The sequence below is a fragment of the Bos mutus genome, chromosome 9 (assembly GCF_027580195.1).
Source record: "Bos mutus isolate GX-2022 chromosome 9, NWIPB_WYAK_1.1, whole genome shotgun sequence".
Taxonomy (NCBI): domain Eukaryota; kingdom Metazoa; phylum Chordata; class Mammalia; order Artiodactyla; family Bovidae; genus Bos; species Bos mutus.
In genome coordinates this window covers 89,697,607-89,711,570 of record NC_091625.1, presented here as the reverse complement: position 1 = coordinate 89,711,570, position 13,964 = coordinate 89,697,607, and the positions used below count along the sequence as shown (strand labels likewise).

At 42.6% G+C, this 13,964-nt stretch overlaps 1 protein-coding gene across 4 annotated transcripts in view; it reads left to right on the top strand.

The window, feature by feature from the left end:
• Positions 1-7,456: 7,456 nt before the first annotated feature.
• The window catches only part of RGS17 (regulator of G protein signaling 17), a 103,723-nt gene continuing 97,215 nt past the window's right edge, over positions 7,457-13,964 (top strand). For all 4 annotated transcript variants that reach the window (XM_070376892.1, XM_070376891.1, XM_070376894.1 and 1 more), the window contains exon 1: positions 7,457-7,612. The gene's annotated coding sequence lies outside the window, so the exon portion shown is untranslated. The remainder of the gene's footprint in view (positions 7,613-13,964) is intronic.

The following is a 13,964-nucleotide window of genomic DNA, read 5'->3' as shown; positions in this document are numbered from 1 at the left end:
CTGGAGTGGGGTGTCATTGCCTTCTCCAAGCTCCATGGTTAGGGATTTCTATTTTTTCTTTTCCTTGTTAAGAAACTTTTCAAAGCCTTTAATATGTATTTGCCAAATCCCAAGAAAGAAATTTAGAGATCAATTTCCATTATCCTAGTTTATTTATCAAGTGAATTCATTGTTTCCCAAGTACCAATGTTAAAAGGAAAACAACAGTTTCAGAGTTTCAAGACCTATTATCCTGAATATAGACAGCTACCCCTTTCAGATTCATTGGACTCCCTATTGACTAGAACAGGGATTTCAAACACCAGACAGATGTAACATATTAGAAACATACCAGATATTGCTAACAATTACCATCATATTTCTTCCTTAATCTTAGATGTGACCTCAGAATTCTACTCAACACAATACTGCTGCTGCTGCTGCTAAGTCGCTTCAGTCGTGTCCGACTCTGTGTGACCCCATAGACGGGAGCCCACCAGGCTCCACCGTCACTGGGATTCTCCAGGCAAGAACACTGGAGTGGGTTGCCATTTCCTTCTCCAATGCAGGAAAGTGAAAAGTCAAAGTGAAGTCGCTCAGTCGTGTCCGACTCTTAGCGACCTCATGGACTGCAGCCTACCAGGCTTCATGGGATTTTCCAGGCAAGAGTACTGGAGTGGGGTGCCACTGCCTTCTCCGTACAACACAGTACTAGCAGATGTTAACTAGAGTTGGTGTGGAGATAAAATGAATTTGCCACATCTGAGATTTTAACCCCTCTCTCACCATACTGTGATTTCTAACCCAAATACCCTTCTTCACATCTCAGCATATATTGCCAATGGTCTCTGATTTTTCCTAGTTATTCAAAGGGCCACAGTCACCCTTCAGCTCCCCAGCATGATCACCGCTTCATTTCTTATGTTTTGATTCATCTATACAACCTTCACAGAGCCTTGCACAGGGCCTCGAGTATTGAAGGTGCTTAATATTTTCTAAGTGGCTGTCAACCAAAAGTATATCAAGTAACTTTCTATTTAAATATGTTATATTCTCAATCCTTCCTTTGGATTCTTACTGTAAATATGAGAACCATTCAAAACCAGTCCTGGGCAATACAAAGAAAGTTCTCCAGGTGCATTTCAATGGGCTACTTTGATCCTGTGTCATTTCTATGCTGTGCAGTTGAGAGTTCTGATTGTAAAACATACAATTTCCTTTTTCATCGTTCTCTTGTCTCCCTCCTGGATAAAAGATAAAAAAAAATGAAGTGCTTTCATTGATTTCTTCTGGTAACTTCATGGAAGTAAAGCCTATCTCACTTAGATTATAAATTCTCATTGAGCACTACAATATTTCCTACTGTATTTTTATTCCCCATGATGCCAGTACAGATGTTTTCAAAGAGCATTTTAAGTGAATGGGTGAATGAATAAATGAATGATTAGATGGAAGAAACTTGAATAGGCAATCATTTAGCATTAGGTAAATGATACTAATATTCAAATGTGAAGACAGGTGAGACTGTACAGGATTTTCAATACTATAGCAACATATCCACACTATAAAACTAGTTCAAAGAAAATCAAGAAATCATGGAGACTTTAAGAAGCCTTTGGCAATGTGAGCATAGATTTTCTGATCTGCAACTTAAGTATATTTCAATATGGGACTCAAAATTTAATCACTTGGACCCTTTTGAATACTAGACACATTTAGAAAACTACTCCTCTCCATACACATAAATAGAAAGATCTGTGTTGACTTTCTGCATCTCTGATCTTGCCCTGCCATGAGCCAAACCTAGAAAAGATGGTGAGAAATTAAATCACTGCCTCTCTCCCCTCTTCCTTCATCAAGCTCTGGAAGTAGGTCTGACAAAGCAGAAGCCTATTCCCCAATCAGGCAATCATTATTTAGAGACTTTTAAAAATCTCACAATAATACAACATAGACCATTAAGTTCTGGAACTTTTCTCCATCTGCAAAGAATCTAACTGTAATAATTGATGACTATCATGTGCTCTAAGTGAGATAAACACTTGACTATTTTTCCATGGTGGAGCAGAGGACTGTTGTCCAACATTACACGAGAGATCTGTTGTACCAAACAGAATGTGAGTATGCGGGCTTCATCTACTGAGAACTTCTATAAAGTACTTCAGTCAGTTCGGTTCAGTCGCTCAGTTGTGTCCAACTCTTTGCGACCCCATGAATCGCAGCACGCCAGGACTCCCTGTTCATCACCAACTCCCGGACTTCACTCAGACTCATGTGCATCAAGTTGGTGATGCCATCCAACCATCTCATCCTCTGTCGTCCCCTTCTCCTCCTGCCCCCAATCCCTTGCAGCATCAAAGTCTTTTCCAATGAGTCAATTCCTCACATCAGGTGGCCAAAGTATTGGAGTTTCAGCTTCAGCATCAGTCCTTCCAATGAACACCCAGGACTGGTCTCCTTTAGGATGGACTGGTTGGATCTCCTTGCAGTCCAAGGGACTCTCAAGAGTCTTCTCCAACACCACAGTTCAAAAGCACTAATTCTTCAGTGCTCAGCTTTCTTCACAGTCCAACTCTCACATCCATACATGACCACAGGAAAAACCATAGCCTTGACTAGATGGACCTTTGTTTGCAAAGTAATATCTCTGCTTTTCAATATGCTATCTAGGTTGGTCATAACTTTCCTTCCAAAGAATAAGTGTCTTTTAATTTCATGGCGGCAATCACCATCTGCAGTGATTTTGGAGCCCAAAAAAATAAAGTCTGACACTGTTTCCACTGTTTCCCCATATATTTGCCATGAAGTGATGGGACCATATGCCATGATCTTCGTTTTCTGAATGTTGAGCTTTAAGCCACCTTTTTCACTCTCCTCTTTCACTTTCAGCAAGAGGCTTTTTAGTTCCTCTTCACTTTCTGCCATAAAAGTGGTATCATTTGCATATCTGAGGTTATTGATATTATGACTCAAAAACAACTCTATATTGCCAAGCCATTGTGGGAATATATGGTGTGCACAGTTGGGCATAACTGACAAAAACCACATGAAGGTGTTAATATCTACTTCTGTGGACTCATTCAATGGCACTGAAATATAAATTCACTCATGCTACTCTGAAAGAATATTATTGAGCCTTCTAAGTTCAATAATGGTCAGTTAAACAATTAAAGGGATATTAACAACCAATGATTTATTTAAAAAATAAAATATATATGAAATGCGTAACTCTACATCTCATTTATATATTTGAGAGGCAGACTGTCTTCTTCCCTTTTACTCATCTCCAAATATTATCAAAGAAATACAAGTATTTTTTTGTCTTCTCTGATTCATCCTAAACACTTCTTTTTTTTTTAACTTTATGACTTCACTTTTTTTCAACTGAAGTATAGTAGATTTACAATGGTGTGTTAGTTTCAGGTGTATAGCACAGTGACTCGGTTTCCATCCGAAATAAGTTCCCTAAGAAGAGGATGTCTCTGAAGTTTGGTCAAAACTAGTTAAAGAAACATAATGAGCCCCATTTACTAAAAATAAAGAAAAAATGTATTTAAACAGACAAACTATCCTTCCACATTCCACTCTGGAGAATTTTGTCTGGATGAAACAATCCACTCTGGAGAAGTTTGTCTGAATGGAACAATCAGGGTTTCCTAGATTCAAGCAAAACTTCTCCCTCTTCCCTCCATTTTCAAAAGAAAAGCAATCATTAAATAAACAAGCATGGGAGAAAAAAGAGAATAAAATGTAAAGATACTGCATAATTTCCTTCTGAAATAACCTTTGAAGGATACCAAATTAACTGAGATTCCTAATTGTGAGTAAATGAACTGTAAATAGTCTGATGCTCTGTACTTTTCCAATTCCTCCTGTCTGCAAATACCTTGTGTTCAAATCTCCTGTGTGCCTCCCATACCAAAATCTGCTGCTGTATCCAGATTCACTGAAAAACACGTGCAGAATGTCATGGAAATATTCATGATCAAATGCTGCTTTTCATATTTACCACACAGCTGTTTAATGATGCTAAGCCAAGGGAGCTCTGAAATTCCATATAAAAAGAAGAGAAGGCTTCTCTATGTCCAAAATGAACTGAAATCCATTTCTGAGTCATTTATAATCATTTTACACAACATTTTGTGAAATAAACTTGAAAACATAATTTCAGGCTATGATAAGCCTTAATAAAGTTTATTGAATTGAAATATTGACTTGACCATCATTTGCTATCACTGGCGCTCTGGATGGTTCTTAAGACCCAGACATACACACTGAAAGTGATGAAAGTCATTAAGAAGTGGCTGGTTCCACTCATTTTCTCTAACACTTAGAATGTGGCAACTCATCCAGTTCCTAGAGTGCTGTCATTGAAGCTTCTGGCTAACATATAAAGGATGACATAACACCCGACAGCTAGGAAAGGAAGTCACCAAGCGGTTACATTAGGATTCAGCAATGAATGATCAGCAGAAGAGTCAAGTTGTCCCACGTGCAAGCAACTGCCCAAACAGCCATGATTACAATTTAGGGAAGTTTACAGAAGCAAGGATCTTTTTCTTATCAAGTATATTTGCATTAAAGTTGGTTCTAGGAATGCTACTCCGGCATCGAGTTGAAACGCATGTCATTCCATGGAGCTGTCTTTGATGAGGGGACAGGGGAAACAAAACGGTCTATCTGTGCGCTTCTGGGACCCAAGAGATTCTGACCAGCAGCAAGGAGGACCCAAGATGAAGTGTCAGGGAAAACAGAATATTCTTCCTCAGTGTGTTATTTATTCATTCAATCATGCACTCATTCACTAAATACTGAGTATGTAGGATGTGTCAAATCTTGTTAAAACAATGAAAGACTCTCTTCTAGAGGGGAATGAGGAGATAATATACAAGTAAACAAATACAAGCTGATTCAGAGAGTGAATAATGTGTGGAAGATAATAAAGCAAGGGGATCCAAGAGAGAAGAATGCTGGGGTACATTACACTGGGTAGTTGGTTAGATAAAGCCTATTGGAGTAAGTGATATCTCAGCAGAGACCTGTGGGATATTTAGGAGCCTACTATGTAAAGGAGTAGCGGGGGTGCAGAGGCATCCAGACAAAAGGAACAGCAAGTAGACTTATTCAGGAAAGTAAAAGTCACAGGGCAATGTGGCTCTAGCACTCAAAGCTATGGCCTATTCGAGCATGGTATAAGAGAATCAGGCTGGGGCAAGATTAAATAGAAACTTCTCTGCTGTGGTAAGGATTAGGGTTTGTATTTAAAGTGCAACAAACTCTCACTGGAGAGTTTAAAGAGAAGCATGATGTGACCTGGTCATATTTTTAAAAAATTACCCGGCTACTGTTTGGAGAATGGGTTGACAGAGGCTTAGACCGAGGCTACAGCAATGGGACGGGAGAGAAGTAGATGAATTGGGGACACCTTTTAGAGATGACAGGACTTGTTAATTAATTGGATCTAGGAGTAAAAAGGAGAAGGCAATGGCACCCCACTCCAGTACTCTTGCCTGGAAAATCCCATGGACAGAAGAGCCTGGTAGGTTGCAGTCTATGGGGTCGCTCAGAGTCGGACACGACTGTGACTTAGCAGAGATATAAAAGGAGGAGGGCATGGCAACCCTCTCCAGGATTCTTGCCTGGAGAATCCCCAAGGACAGAGGAGCCTGGAGGCCTATAGTCCACAGGGTTGCAAAGAATTGGACACAACTGAGTGACCAAGCACAAACACAATGATGTAAAAGTAGCTGAGGATGTAAAAGAGCTCTGTGAGAGGTCAGATGGAGATATAAATCTGCAAGTTATATAGAATGTGGTGCTGCTCAAACCAATTTTTGGAGGAGGACTTTTTTCTTTTCGATGCACCGTGTGGACCAATATTCTAGGAAAATTCAACAAAAACCTTTACGAATAAAACAAAGTCCAACTAACTAATGTGCTTGGATGCCAAGGCAATACCAAATTGCTATCATTTTCTTCTCAATTTCTTCTCTTCCTCTCAATTTCTATAGGTAGCTCTCACCACAGATGAATATGGAACAATCTGCAGACCAGCACAAGCCCAGGGAATACCCTGTGAAGAGCACTAGTACTCAAAGTCAGGGTTAGCTAGAGAGGAAGGCCCTGGAGCAAGCAGAGACACAATTCAGTGGAGAAGGGGGTGGAGATGGGGGAGTCTAGGTGGGTGTTCAGTAAAGGAGCCTGATATAATGATAACAGTGTTTGAATGTATGAACACACAGCAATGGGAAACCATACAGATTTACAAGTGTGCAGGGTGCTCAGTCCAGTCTAACTCTATGACCTCATGGACTGTAATCTGCCAGGCTTCTCTATCCATGGAATTTTTCAAGCAAGAATACTGGTGTGGGTTGTCATGTCCTACTCCAGGGGATCTTCCCCACCCAGGGATGAACCCGGGTCTCCTATCTCCTGCATTGGCAGGCGGATTCTTTACGGGCTGATTTACCTGGGAAGCCCATATTTACAGGCAATCCATTTTAAATAAGAATGAGGGGGGAAAAAAGCCTAATCATTCCTGCCAGAAACTCACTTCTCTTCCCACAGATGTCACATCTGAAGAGACACCCGCTTCCCTAATTCACCCTCACAAACACTTCAATCTAATCATTGGAGATGCAATCTAACGCTCAGGATGCAGTAAGTACCCAAAGCTCCTTCACTATCAAGCTGGGCTCCGCTTGCGAACTGCACAATTATCAGACCTGATCGCTATGGAACTGACCTGGAAGGCTGCTTCCAGCCTGAGCATCAACACCTCAGCTAGTAATCCAGGACTCTTGCCCTGACATCAGCTTCTCTCACTCAAAATTCTGGCTCCAGGGGTCCTGATGTCTGAGACAAGACATATGCCCAGGCCAGAGAGAGAGCACCTGCGATCATTCTTAGGGAAGAGGGTTAGATTCGGGGCTGAGGACTTCAGTAAAATAAGAACACTTGATAAAAGTAGAGTCTCCTGGGAAGCAACACTTGCTTAATTTAGCCTCATACTTCTTTGAACCCCCAGGGACGGCTTCCAATGGGACACTCCCACCCTCCCCCCGCCCTTCTTGCACCTGTTTTGTTTCTTAAAAGACAGGCTTCTGTTTTCACATCATCTAAACCGCAAAATGAACGCGGGCTGCGGGGGAACCTGAAGTTGGAAGGCGTCTAGGCGCGAGAGCCTGTCTCATCCAGGGAGGCTCCCAGGTCTCCCAAGGTGCCCGCGAAGCCGCGGACCCCAGGGGCGGCGACCCGGAGCTCCACACCGAGTCCCCGAGCGCAGCGGGCGCCGAGGCAAGGCGGGCGCGCGGGGGCCGGAGGCCCGGGAGGGGCGGGGCGGTGACTCACGCGGCTGGGGGCCGCGGCTGCACCTCCGGCCGAGCCGGGCGAGGGGCTGCGCCCGCCCGCGGGGCGCATGCGCGCTACCTAGCGGCGCCGGCTCCCTCCCCGCCCACCTCTCCCTCCTCCCCCGCTCCCCCGCCCCTTCATCCCCGCCTGGCTCCCTCTCTCCTCGCCCGCCGGGTGCTGAAGTTGGGCGGATGGCAGCAAACCGGCTCCGCTAGAGGACCGAGCCGCTCAGCCCCGCGCCCCCGGACCCATCGCTGCGCTGCCCACACCTCCAGGCGACTGGGTAAGATGTTGCTTCCGATCCTGAGCGGTGCTAAGTCAATGGCATCAAAATGTCTGCTTTGCACCGATGGGTCCTTTTTTTTTTTAAAGGTAATAGGGGTTGGGTGCGGAGGGGAAGGAAAGAGGGGGCGGAGAGTGCAACTGTCGGTGCGCCGGCGGGGGAGTCGGCCGGCGCGGGGGGTCTCTGGGCCGCTCCGGGGCCCCGCGGGAGGAAGCGGGGGCCGCGCCGCGGGTCTGGGAAGTTGAATCCCGCGTTGCAGCCTCGGCGCGGTGCACTCGTCGCCCTCCCGCTGCTGCGGACCCGTTGGGCGAGTGTCCTGCCCGCCCCGGGAACCTCGAGCCGGGTTCCCCCAGCGGAGATCCCGGCGCCTTGGGGATCCGAGCGAGGGCCGGGGGGCGGCGGCGGCGGCAGGAGACCCCGCGGGGGCGCAAGGTCCAGTAGATTTGGTCGGCTGCTTGTTAGCAAACCGAATGTGAAATTAACAGTGTCCAATCGAACGAGCACCTCGGGGTGGTATTTTCTTCTCTCTTTACCTTTGGGAAAATGCAGGTGGGGAAGGTGTAAGGGGAGGGGGGGTGGGGTCAGTGCAAAAATGCATACCTTGAGCGTCGGTAAAATAGCTGAGGTGTGTGTGTGTGTGTAGGGGATGGGGGCCTCTCTTTTGTTCTTTGCCCTCCTTTTGGTCAGAGGAAAGGGAGTTCCAGTGTGCACTGCTTGGGGTAGATTTTACAGCCATCCAGGGGCGAGGAGGTGGAACGCCCACCAAACCCCTAGCCGCTGCCCGGGTGGGTGTATCCGGGACTCTTGCTATAGGTGATGCTGATTCTTTCCATTATCGCTAGAATTCCAGTTTAATAGCGGCTGACTCGCCAGCCTTCCTCCTCCTCTGCCTCTTCTTGTGCTGCGGCGGAGGCTGGGTGCAGACACTCGGCCGTTTCCTCTACTCCCTGCCTCCCTGTCTCTGAAAAATGTCGGAGGACTTGAGGATGGCGGAGAGACAGAGCTGGTCTCGGAAACCACGGATGGGGAGATGCTCCTGGCGAGCGGGAGGCTGCTGGCAGGGCTTCCCCCGCAGCCCGCGCCAGCCTCGGGAGTCCCTGGGCTCCTGGAGACAGAGCAGGGGTCGCCTTGGCCAAAAAAGATGCCCAGTGTGCGGGAGACACGCCCTGCGCCCCCCACCTCCGTCCGGAACCCCCTGAAAGGACACTCACTCACCTGGGACAATCTCGGTCGCTCTGGCAAGACTGACCCTGGCTCCTGGCATAGTAGTTTTCCTAGCCACTCTGACCTTTACATAAACGTTTCCTTCTTTAAAAAGAGGCACTCGAAGGTTTGTCTAGAGAACTTTGCAGTCTTCCCACAGTTGTTTCTTTTTCTTTTAAAAAATTGTTATACAGCCAGACTCTTTACATCATGGGATGGTTGTCACAAATAATAATGAGAGCAATCTTGTATTTGATTCCCGTTTACAATAAGCGTTTCTGAGACTGTCGTCTGCATTTCCGGCATTCACATACACTGGTTTTCCGGGTGGTGAACTCTCTGAAAATCATTTAATTGGAGAAATGAGAAACAGTTTTCACTCTTGTAATGAGAAATAATCTTTCTGTCTTGGTTTCATAGCTGCTAGACATTATGTGTATTAAATACTTTCGAAAACTGTGAAACACTTTGGGTAAATTGTATTGTTTCTTATGACAACAATAGCAGTTATCTGTGAAACATACATTTTGCACTAATACCTAATGAAAAGCTGATTTGTATTCATTAATTCAAATGAATGAGCCGTTTGACCTCCTCCAACTAAGTTTCTATTATTAAGCTGTTTTTTCTGTTAGCATTAACTAAAACAATAATTAGCACACTCATGGGAGAGTAGACATTCACTATTTTAATAATCTAAAAAACTATATTTAAAGAAGTCATGGTAGGGTAGTTTATTTACAGTTTTTGGAGATGAGAAAAGTGTTTATTTACAAAGGATTGGATGGTATCATTTATTAAATGAGATGAATCTCCATGACAATGCCACCTGATCTCAGAGCCATGGGCACTTTATCCTTCTTCCTGAATTTGTAGTCTGAAAGATTAAGCTGCTAAATCGCTTTAGTCGTGTCCGACTCTGTGCGACCCCATAGACGGCAGCCCACCAGGCTCCCCTGTCCCTGGGATTCTCCAGGCAAGAACACTGGAGTGGGTTGCCATTTCAAGAGACCCACCTAATTTACAAAACAAGCAACAGAAGGTGTTTGTTGTGCCAAATTCTACCCTTTTGCTCTGGCTTCTCAACTATTCCTTGGTTTTTAATCCCTACGAAAGAGAATTAACAGAAAGAGTTAATTTGCTATTCCTGTTCATTAATAAGACATCCAGCTTTTCCTGCTCAAATAGATCTCTCTCTGCCTTTAGGAATCTTTCTACAGAGATCTGGGCTTTCTTGTTGGCTCAGATGGTAAAGAATCTGCCTGCAATGTAGGAGACCCAGGTTCAATCCCTGGATCCGGACGATCCCCTGGAGAAGGGAATGGCTATCCACTCCAGTATTCTTGCATGGAGAATTCCAAGGACAGAGGAGCCTGGTGGGCTACAGTCCGTGGGCTCATGAAGAGTTGTCCTAAACGTCTTAGGCTTTTTAAAATAATAGTAATAATTTTCAAAAATTCCTTAACATTTCTTACCACTAGGGCCAGGGCCTTTGAAGAAAAGGAGAAATGTTTATATCCTCACCCATTTGACCTTATTATCACAGCCAAATCCAAAAGTAAATTGATAAAAATTCTGGTTGACTTGAGGATTAAAAGTAAGAAAGCATTTACCTGTTAATTTGCAGTTGTAGAGATAGTGGCCTTCATATTAGAAACCCATTTGCTAAAAGACATGGGCTTTTCTGGAAAAGTCAAAGGGGGGCATGGATAAGGAAATATGGAGCCAAGAGAGATGGGAACCTATTCAACTGCATTTCTGCTGAGAATTCTTTTTCGGATAGCCCAACTCTGCTTACTTAACAATGAAAATGTATTGCACCACCCAGAAGGGCAAATACAAGGGCCACTGTACACACCGTGGATGAGAATAAAGTTGCTTATGTGCTGTGCTTAGTTGTGTCCACCTCTCTGCAGCCCTTCGGATTGTAGCCCACCAGGCTCCTCTATCTGTGGATTTTTCAGGCAAGAATACTGGAGTGGGTTGCCATTTCCTCCTCCAGGGGGATCTTCCTGACCTAGGGATCAAAACCACATCTCCTGTGTCTCGTGCATTGCAGGTGGATTCTTTATCCACTGAACCATCAGGTAACATGATAGTAAAAAGTATTTTATTTCACTTGATTATTACAGGTAGAGTATAAACGTGAATTCATTATAGAGGTTTAAAATTATATGTTATTTCCAGGGAGTGACCTGGATCCTCAGAAATACTATAAATGTTTATGGAAGTGTTAAAGAAATGAAACAGTCCTTAGATTTAGGTAGCCAGGTCTTTTAATGTTATATTATATTTACCCTCACCATCTCTTCCCATCTCCACTTTCCTCCCAGAGACTTCCCTAATATCCCCCCAAAATTCCTTTCTCTTGTTATTCCTGCTGCTGTGCCAATACCTAGCATAATATCTGGCAACAGGCAAATATTAAATAAGGGCTTATTCAATGAATGAATTTTGCAGAGTTGGCAAAGATCACAAAAGATTTCCTTGATTTTTACATTTGTTTAGAAGAGTGCTCATGTACATTACCAAATATACTAGTTTGAGAGTCTAAGGATCATGTTCATAGTCCTGCATCTTTGGAGGAAGCCATTTTTAGAATTGTCACTTTGTGAATATTCGTGTTTTTGCCATAATACTGCTATTGTTGATCTGTTTCAAACTTTGATTAAAGTTTAAATTACCTGTGGGCAGGCATGGGCATGATGAACACAAGCTTTGGGGCAAGTTGACTTTAGTTTTTGTCCTGGCTCCTCTGTTTAATAGCTTTGTCACCATGGTCAAATCACTTACCTGCTTTGAGCCTCAGTTTCTTCAGATATGACAATAAGGATAAACACTCACTTCCTGAGATGTTTGCAAGCATAAATATAGTACAGTGTATATAAAGTGCTGGGTATGTGCCTAGCATGTCTTCCAAAGCCTAAAAAACTGCTACTGAATATATGAGGCAGTTTATGACCAATTCATTTCCTATGAGTCAACAGGCATTTTTTTTTTTAAAGAATTAGAATCACATTATAGAGTTTCATACTTGCTTTTACAAACAACAGACATTACTTTGTTGGCATTTTCCAAGAAACTGAAATCAGTATTTTTAATATAATTTAGTGACTGCAAAATAGTTCACCTTATGCATTTCAGTTTATTAGTTAATCTTTCAATGTTTATGTTATTTTCAATATTTTACTGTTTTAAGTGATGTGCATTCTTAGGCATAGGTTTTTATGGCATTTTTTCCCTTTAGGCTTGATACTTAGGGTATCTAGATCTCTCCAAAGTAATATCATCTTTTAAAAAATCATTACTAATTTGATGTGTGAAAACGATATTTTCAAACTTTTATTTCTTTGGTGACTAAGAATGCTTATAATTTTATTCGACATGCTTACAGCAGCTTTTTTTTTTTGTCTTGAGGATCACTTGTTCAAGTCTTCTGCCACCTTGTCCACTGTATTCTGAATGATTTTATGTATTTGAAATGCTAATGTTAATGTTAAGAGACAAGGCACAAGCAAAGAAAGAAAGCAAGTGCTTAGTGACAGAGAAGACAAGTGGCAGACTACTGGGATGATTGTAGTTGAACTGACTCCCTCTCACGTGGAGTGAAGTAAACATCACCAAAGGCTGGAGAAGGATCAGCCGTGTGATTCGGGCTGCTGTGGTATCCATAACTTACCGCCACTTGCCACCATGCTTGGGCCTTCCAAAGCACATATTTCCTCTTACTCACTGAGGTCTATCGTTCTTGTGTACTATGCATGTGCACTCACACCGTACTAACAAGAAGATGTATCTTACAGAAGAACCTGAACTTTGTGGCAACCCAACACACGACATGACAAGTTCTCAGATTTCCATTGACTGTTTCTGCCAGTTGCCAGTGTAAACTTTTGAGATTTCCCTAGATAAGTGAGATTGAAAGGAAATAGGCAAGTCGATGGAGGTCCTCCAGAGCATTAATTGAAGTTTCTCACCAGAATGAAATCAAGTAAGTTTCATTATAAGGCCATGTCGTATTGGAATCCTAACTTACCTCATTTTTTAACTGGAGGTGAAACTTAAATATTTAAAAGTTGAGATTAATCTGGTACCTTAATGAGTCTGTGCTGTAGTGTTTCATGTGATTGAGTGCTCTGATAAGTTCCTGGTTTTTAATTTTTTAATTCTGTGTCTATAGACAATTGGTTTCAAAAGCTTAAATATTTAGCTTGGAAAATCTATAAAGCCCCTTAGCTGTTAAACTACCTAGAAAGTGTAAAATTTTTTATAATTGTTACTGGTTGCAGTTTATCAAATATTGTAAAGCCTCAGTAATACAGAATGTGTGAACCTGGAATTTATAATGAACAAGAGGCCCCTATAGGAGGAACAGTGAGGTCTGGTGGAACAGAAAAGCTTCAAAGTTTCAAATAGAACTGGATTTTCATTCTTGCTCTACTGTTTACTAGATGCGCAGGCTTTTTTTGCTAAACTCTGTAAGTGCTTTATACTTGAAATTCTAGCATGAGTAGTAAACATCTAAAATCTCTCTGAATTCCTTAAACTTTGTGTTTGAGATTAAAAAAAAAAAAACTGTGTCAATAAATATAATTTTATTATAGACAATGAATGTGGTTCACAAAGCAAATATTTACTTCCTTGGATTAGGTCACAGGCTTTTCAAGGAACTTCTGATTGGCTGTTGAAATACAAAGGTTATAATTCAAGAGCCATGGCATTACATTAAACAGACACAACCCAGGGGAAATTATGACATAAATGAATGAGCAGGTAAGTGTTTATTTCATTTCTTTAATTATCTTGGGGCTTCCCAGTGGCATCATGAGTTAAATTCAAGGAAAATTCTTTTGTGAAAGTTGACAACAGTCTGTATTTCAATAAATGGTAGGGGCTTAGTTTTTATGTTTTTTGGCATATTATGACAGGCTGTCTAATCTAGAGATTTTACGAATCCATTTTGGTTCTAAGAAAACTACCTCAAATCTCCGCCCTTTTTCCCTCAACTCTTTTCCTTTTTCAGGCTTCAGTTAATCAAAATCAACAAAGATTTGAAAGTCTGCTGTAACAAGAGTGGCAACTGTGTGATTTAATTTAAAGGGTGTGAAAAAGCATACGGAAAATTCCCCTTGAAAGAGACTTTAGAAGC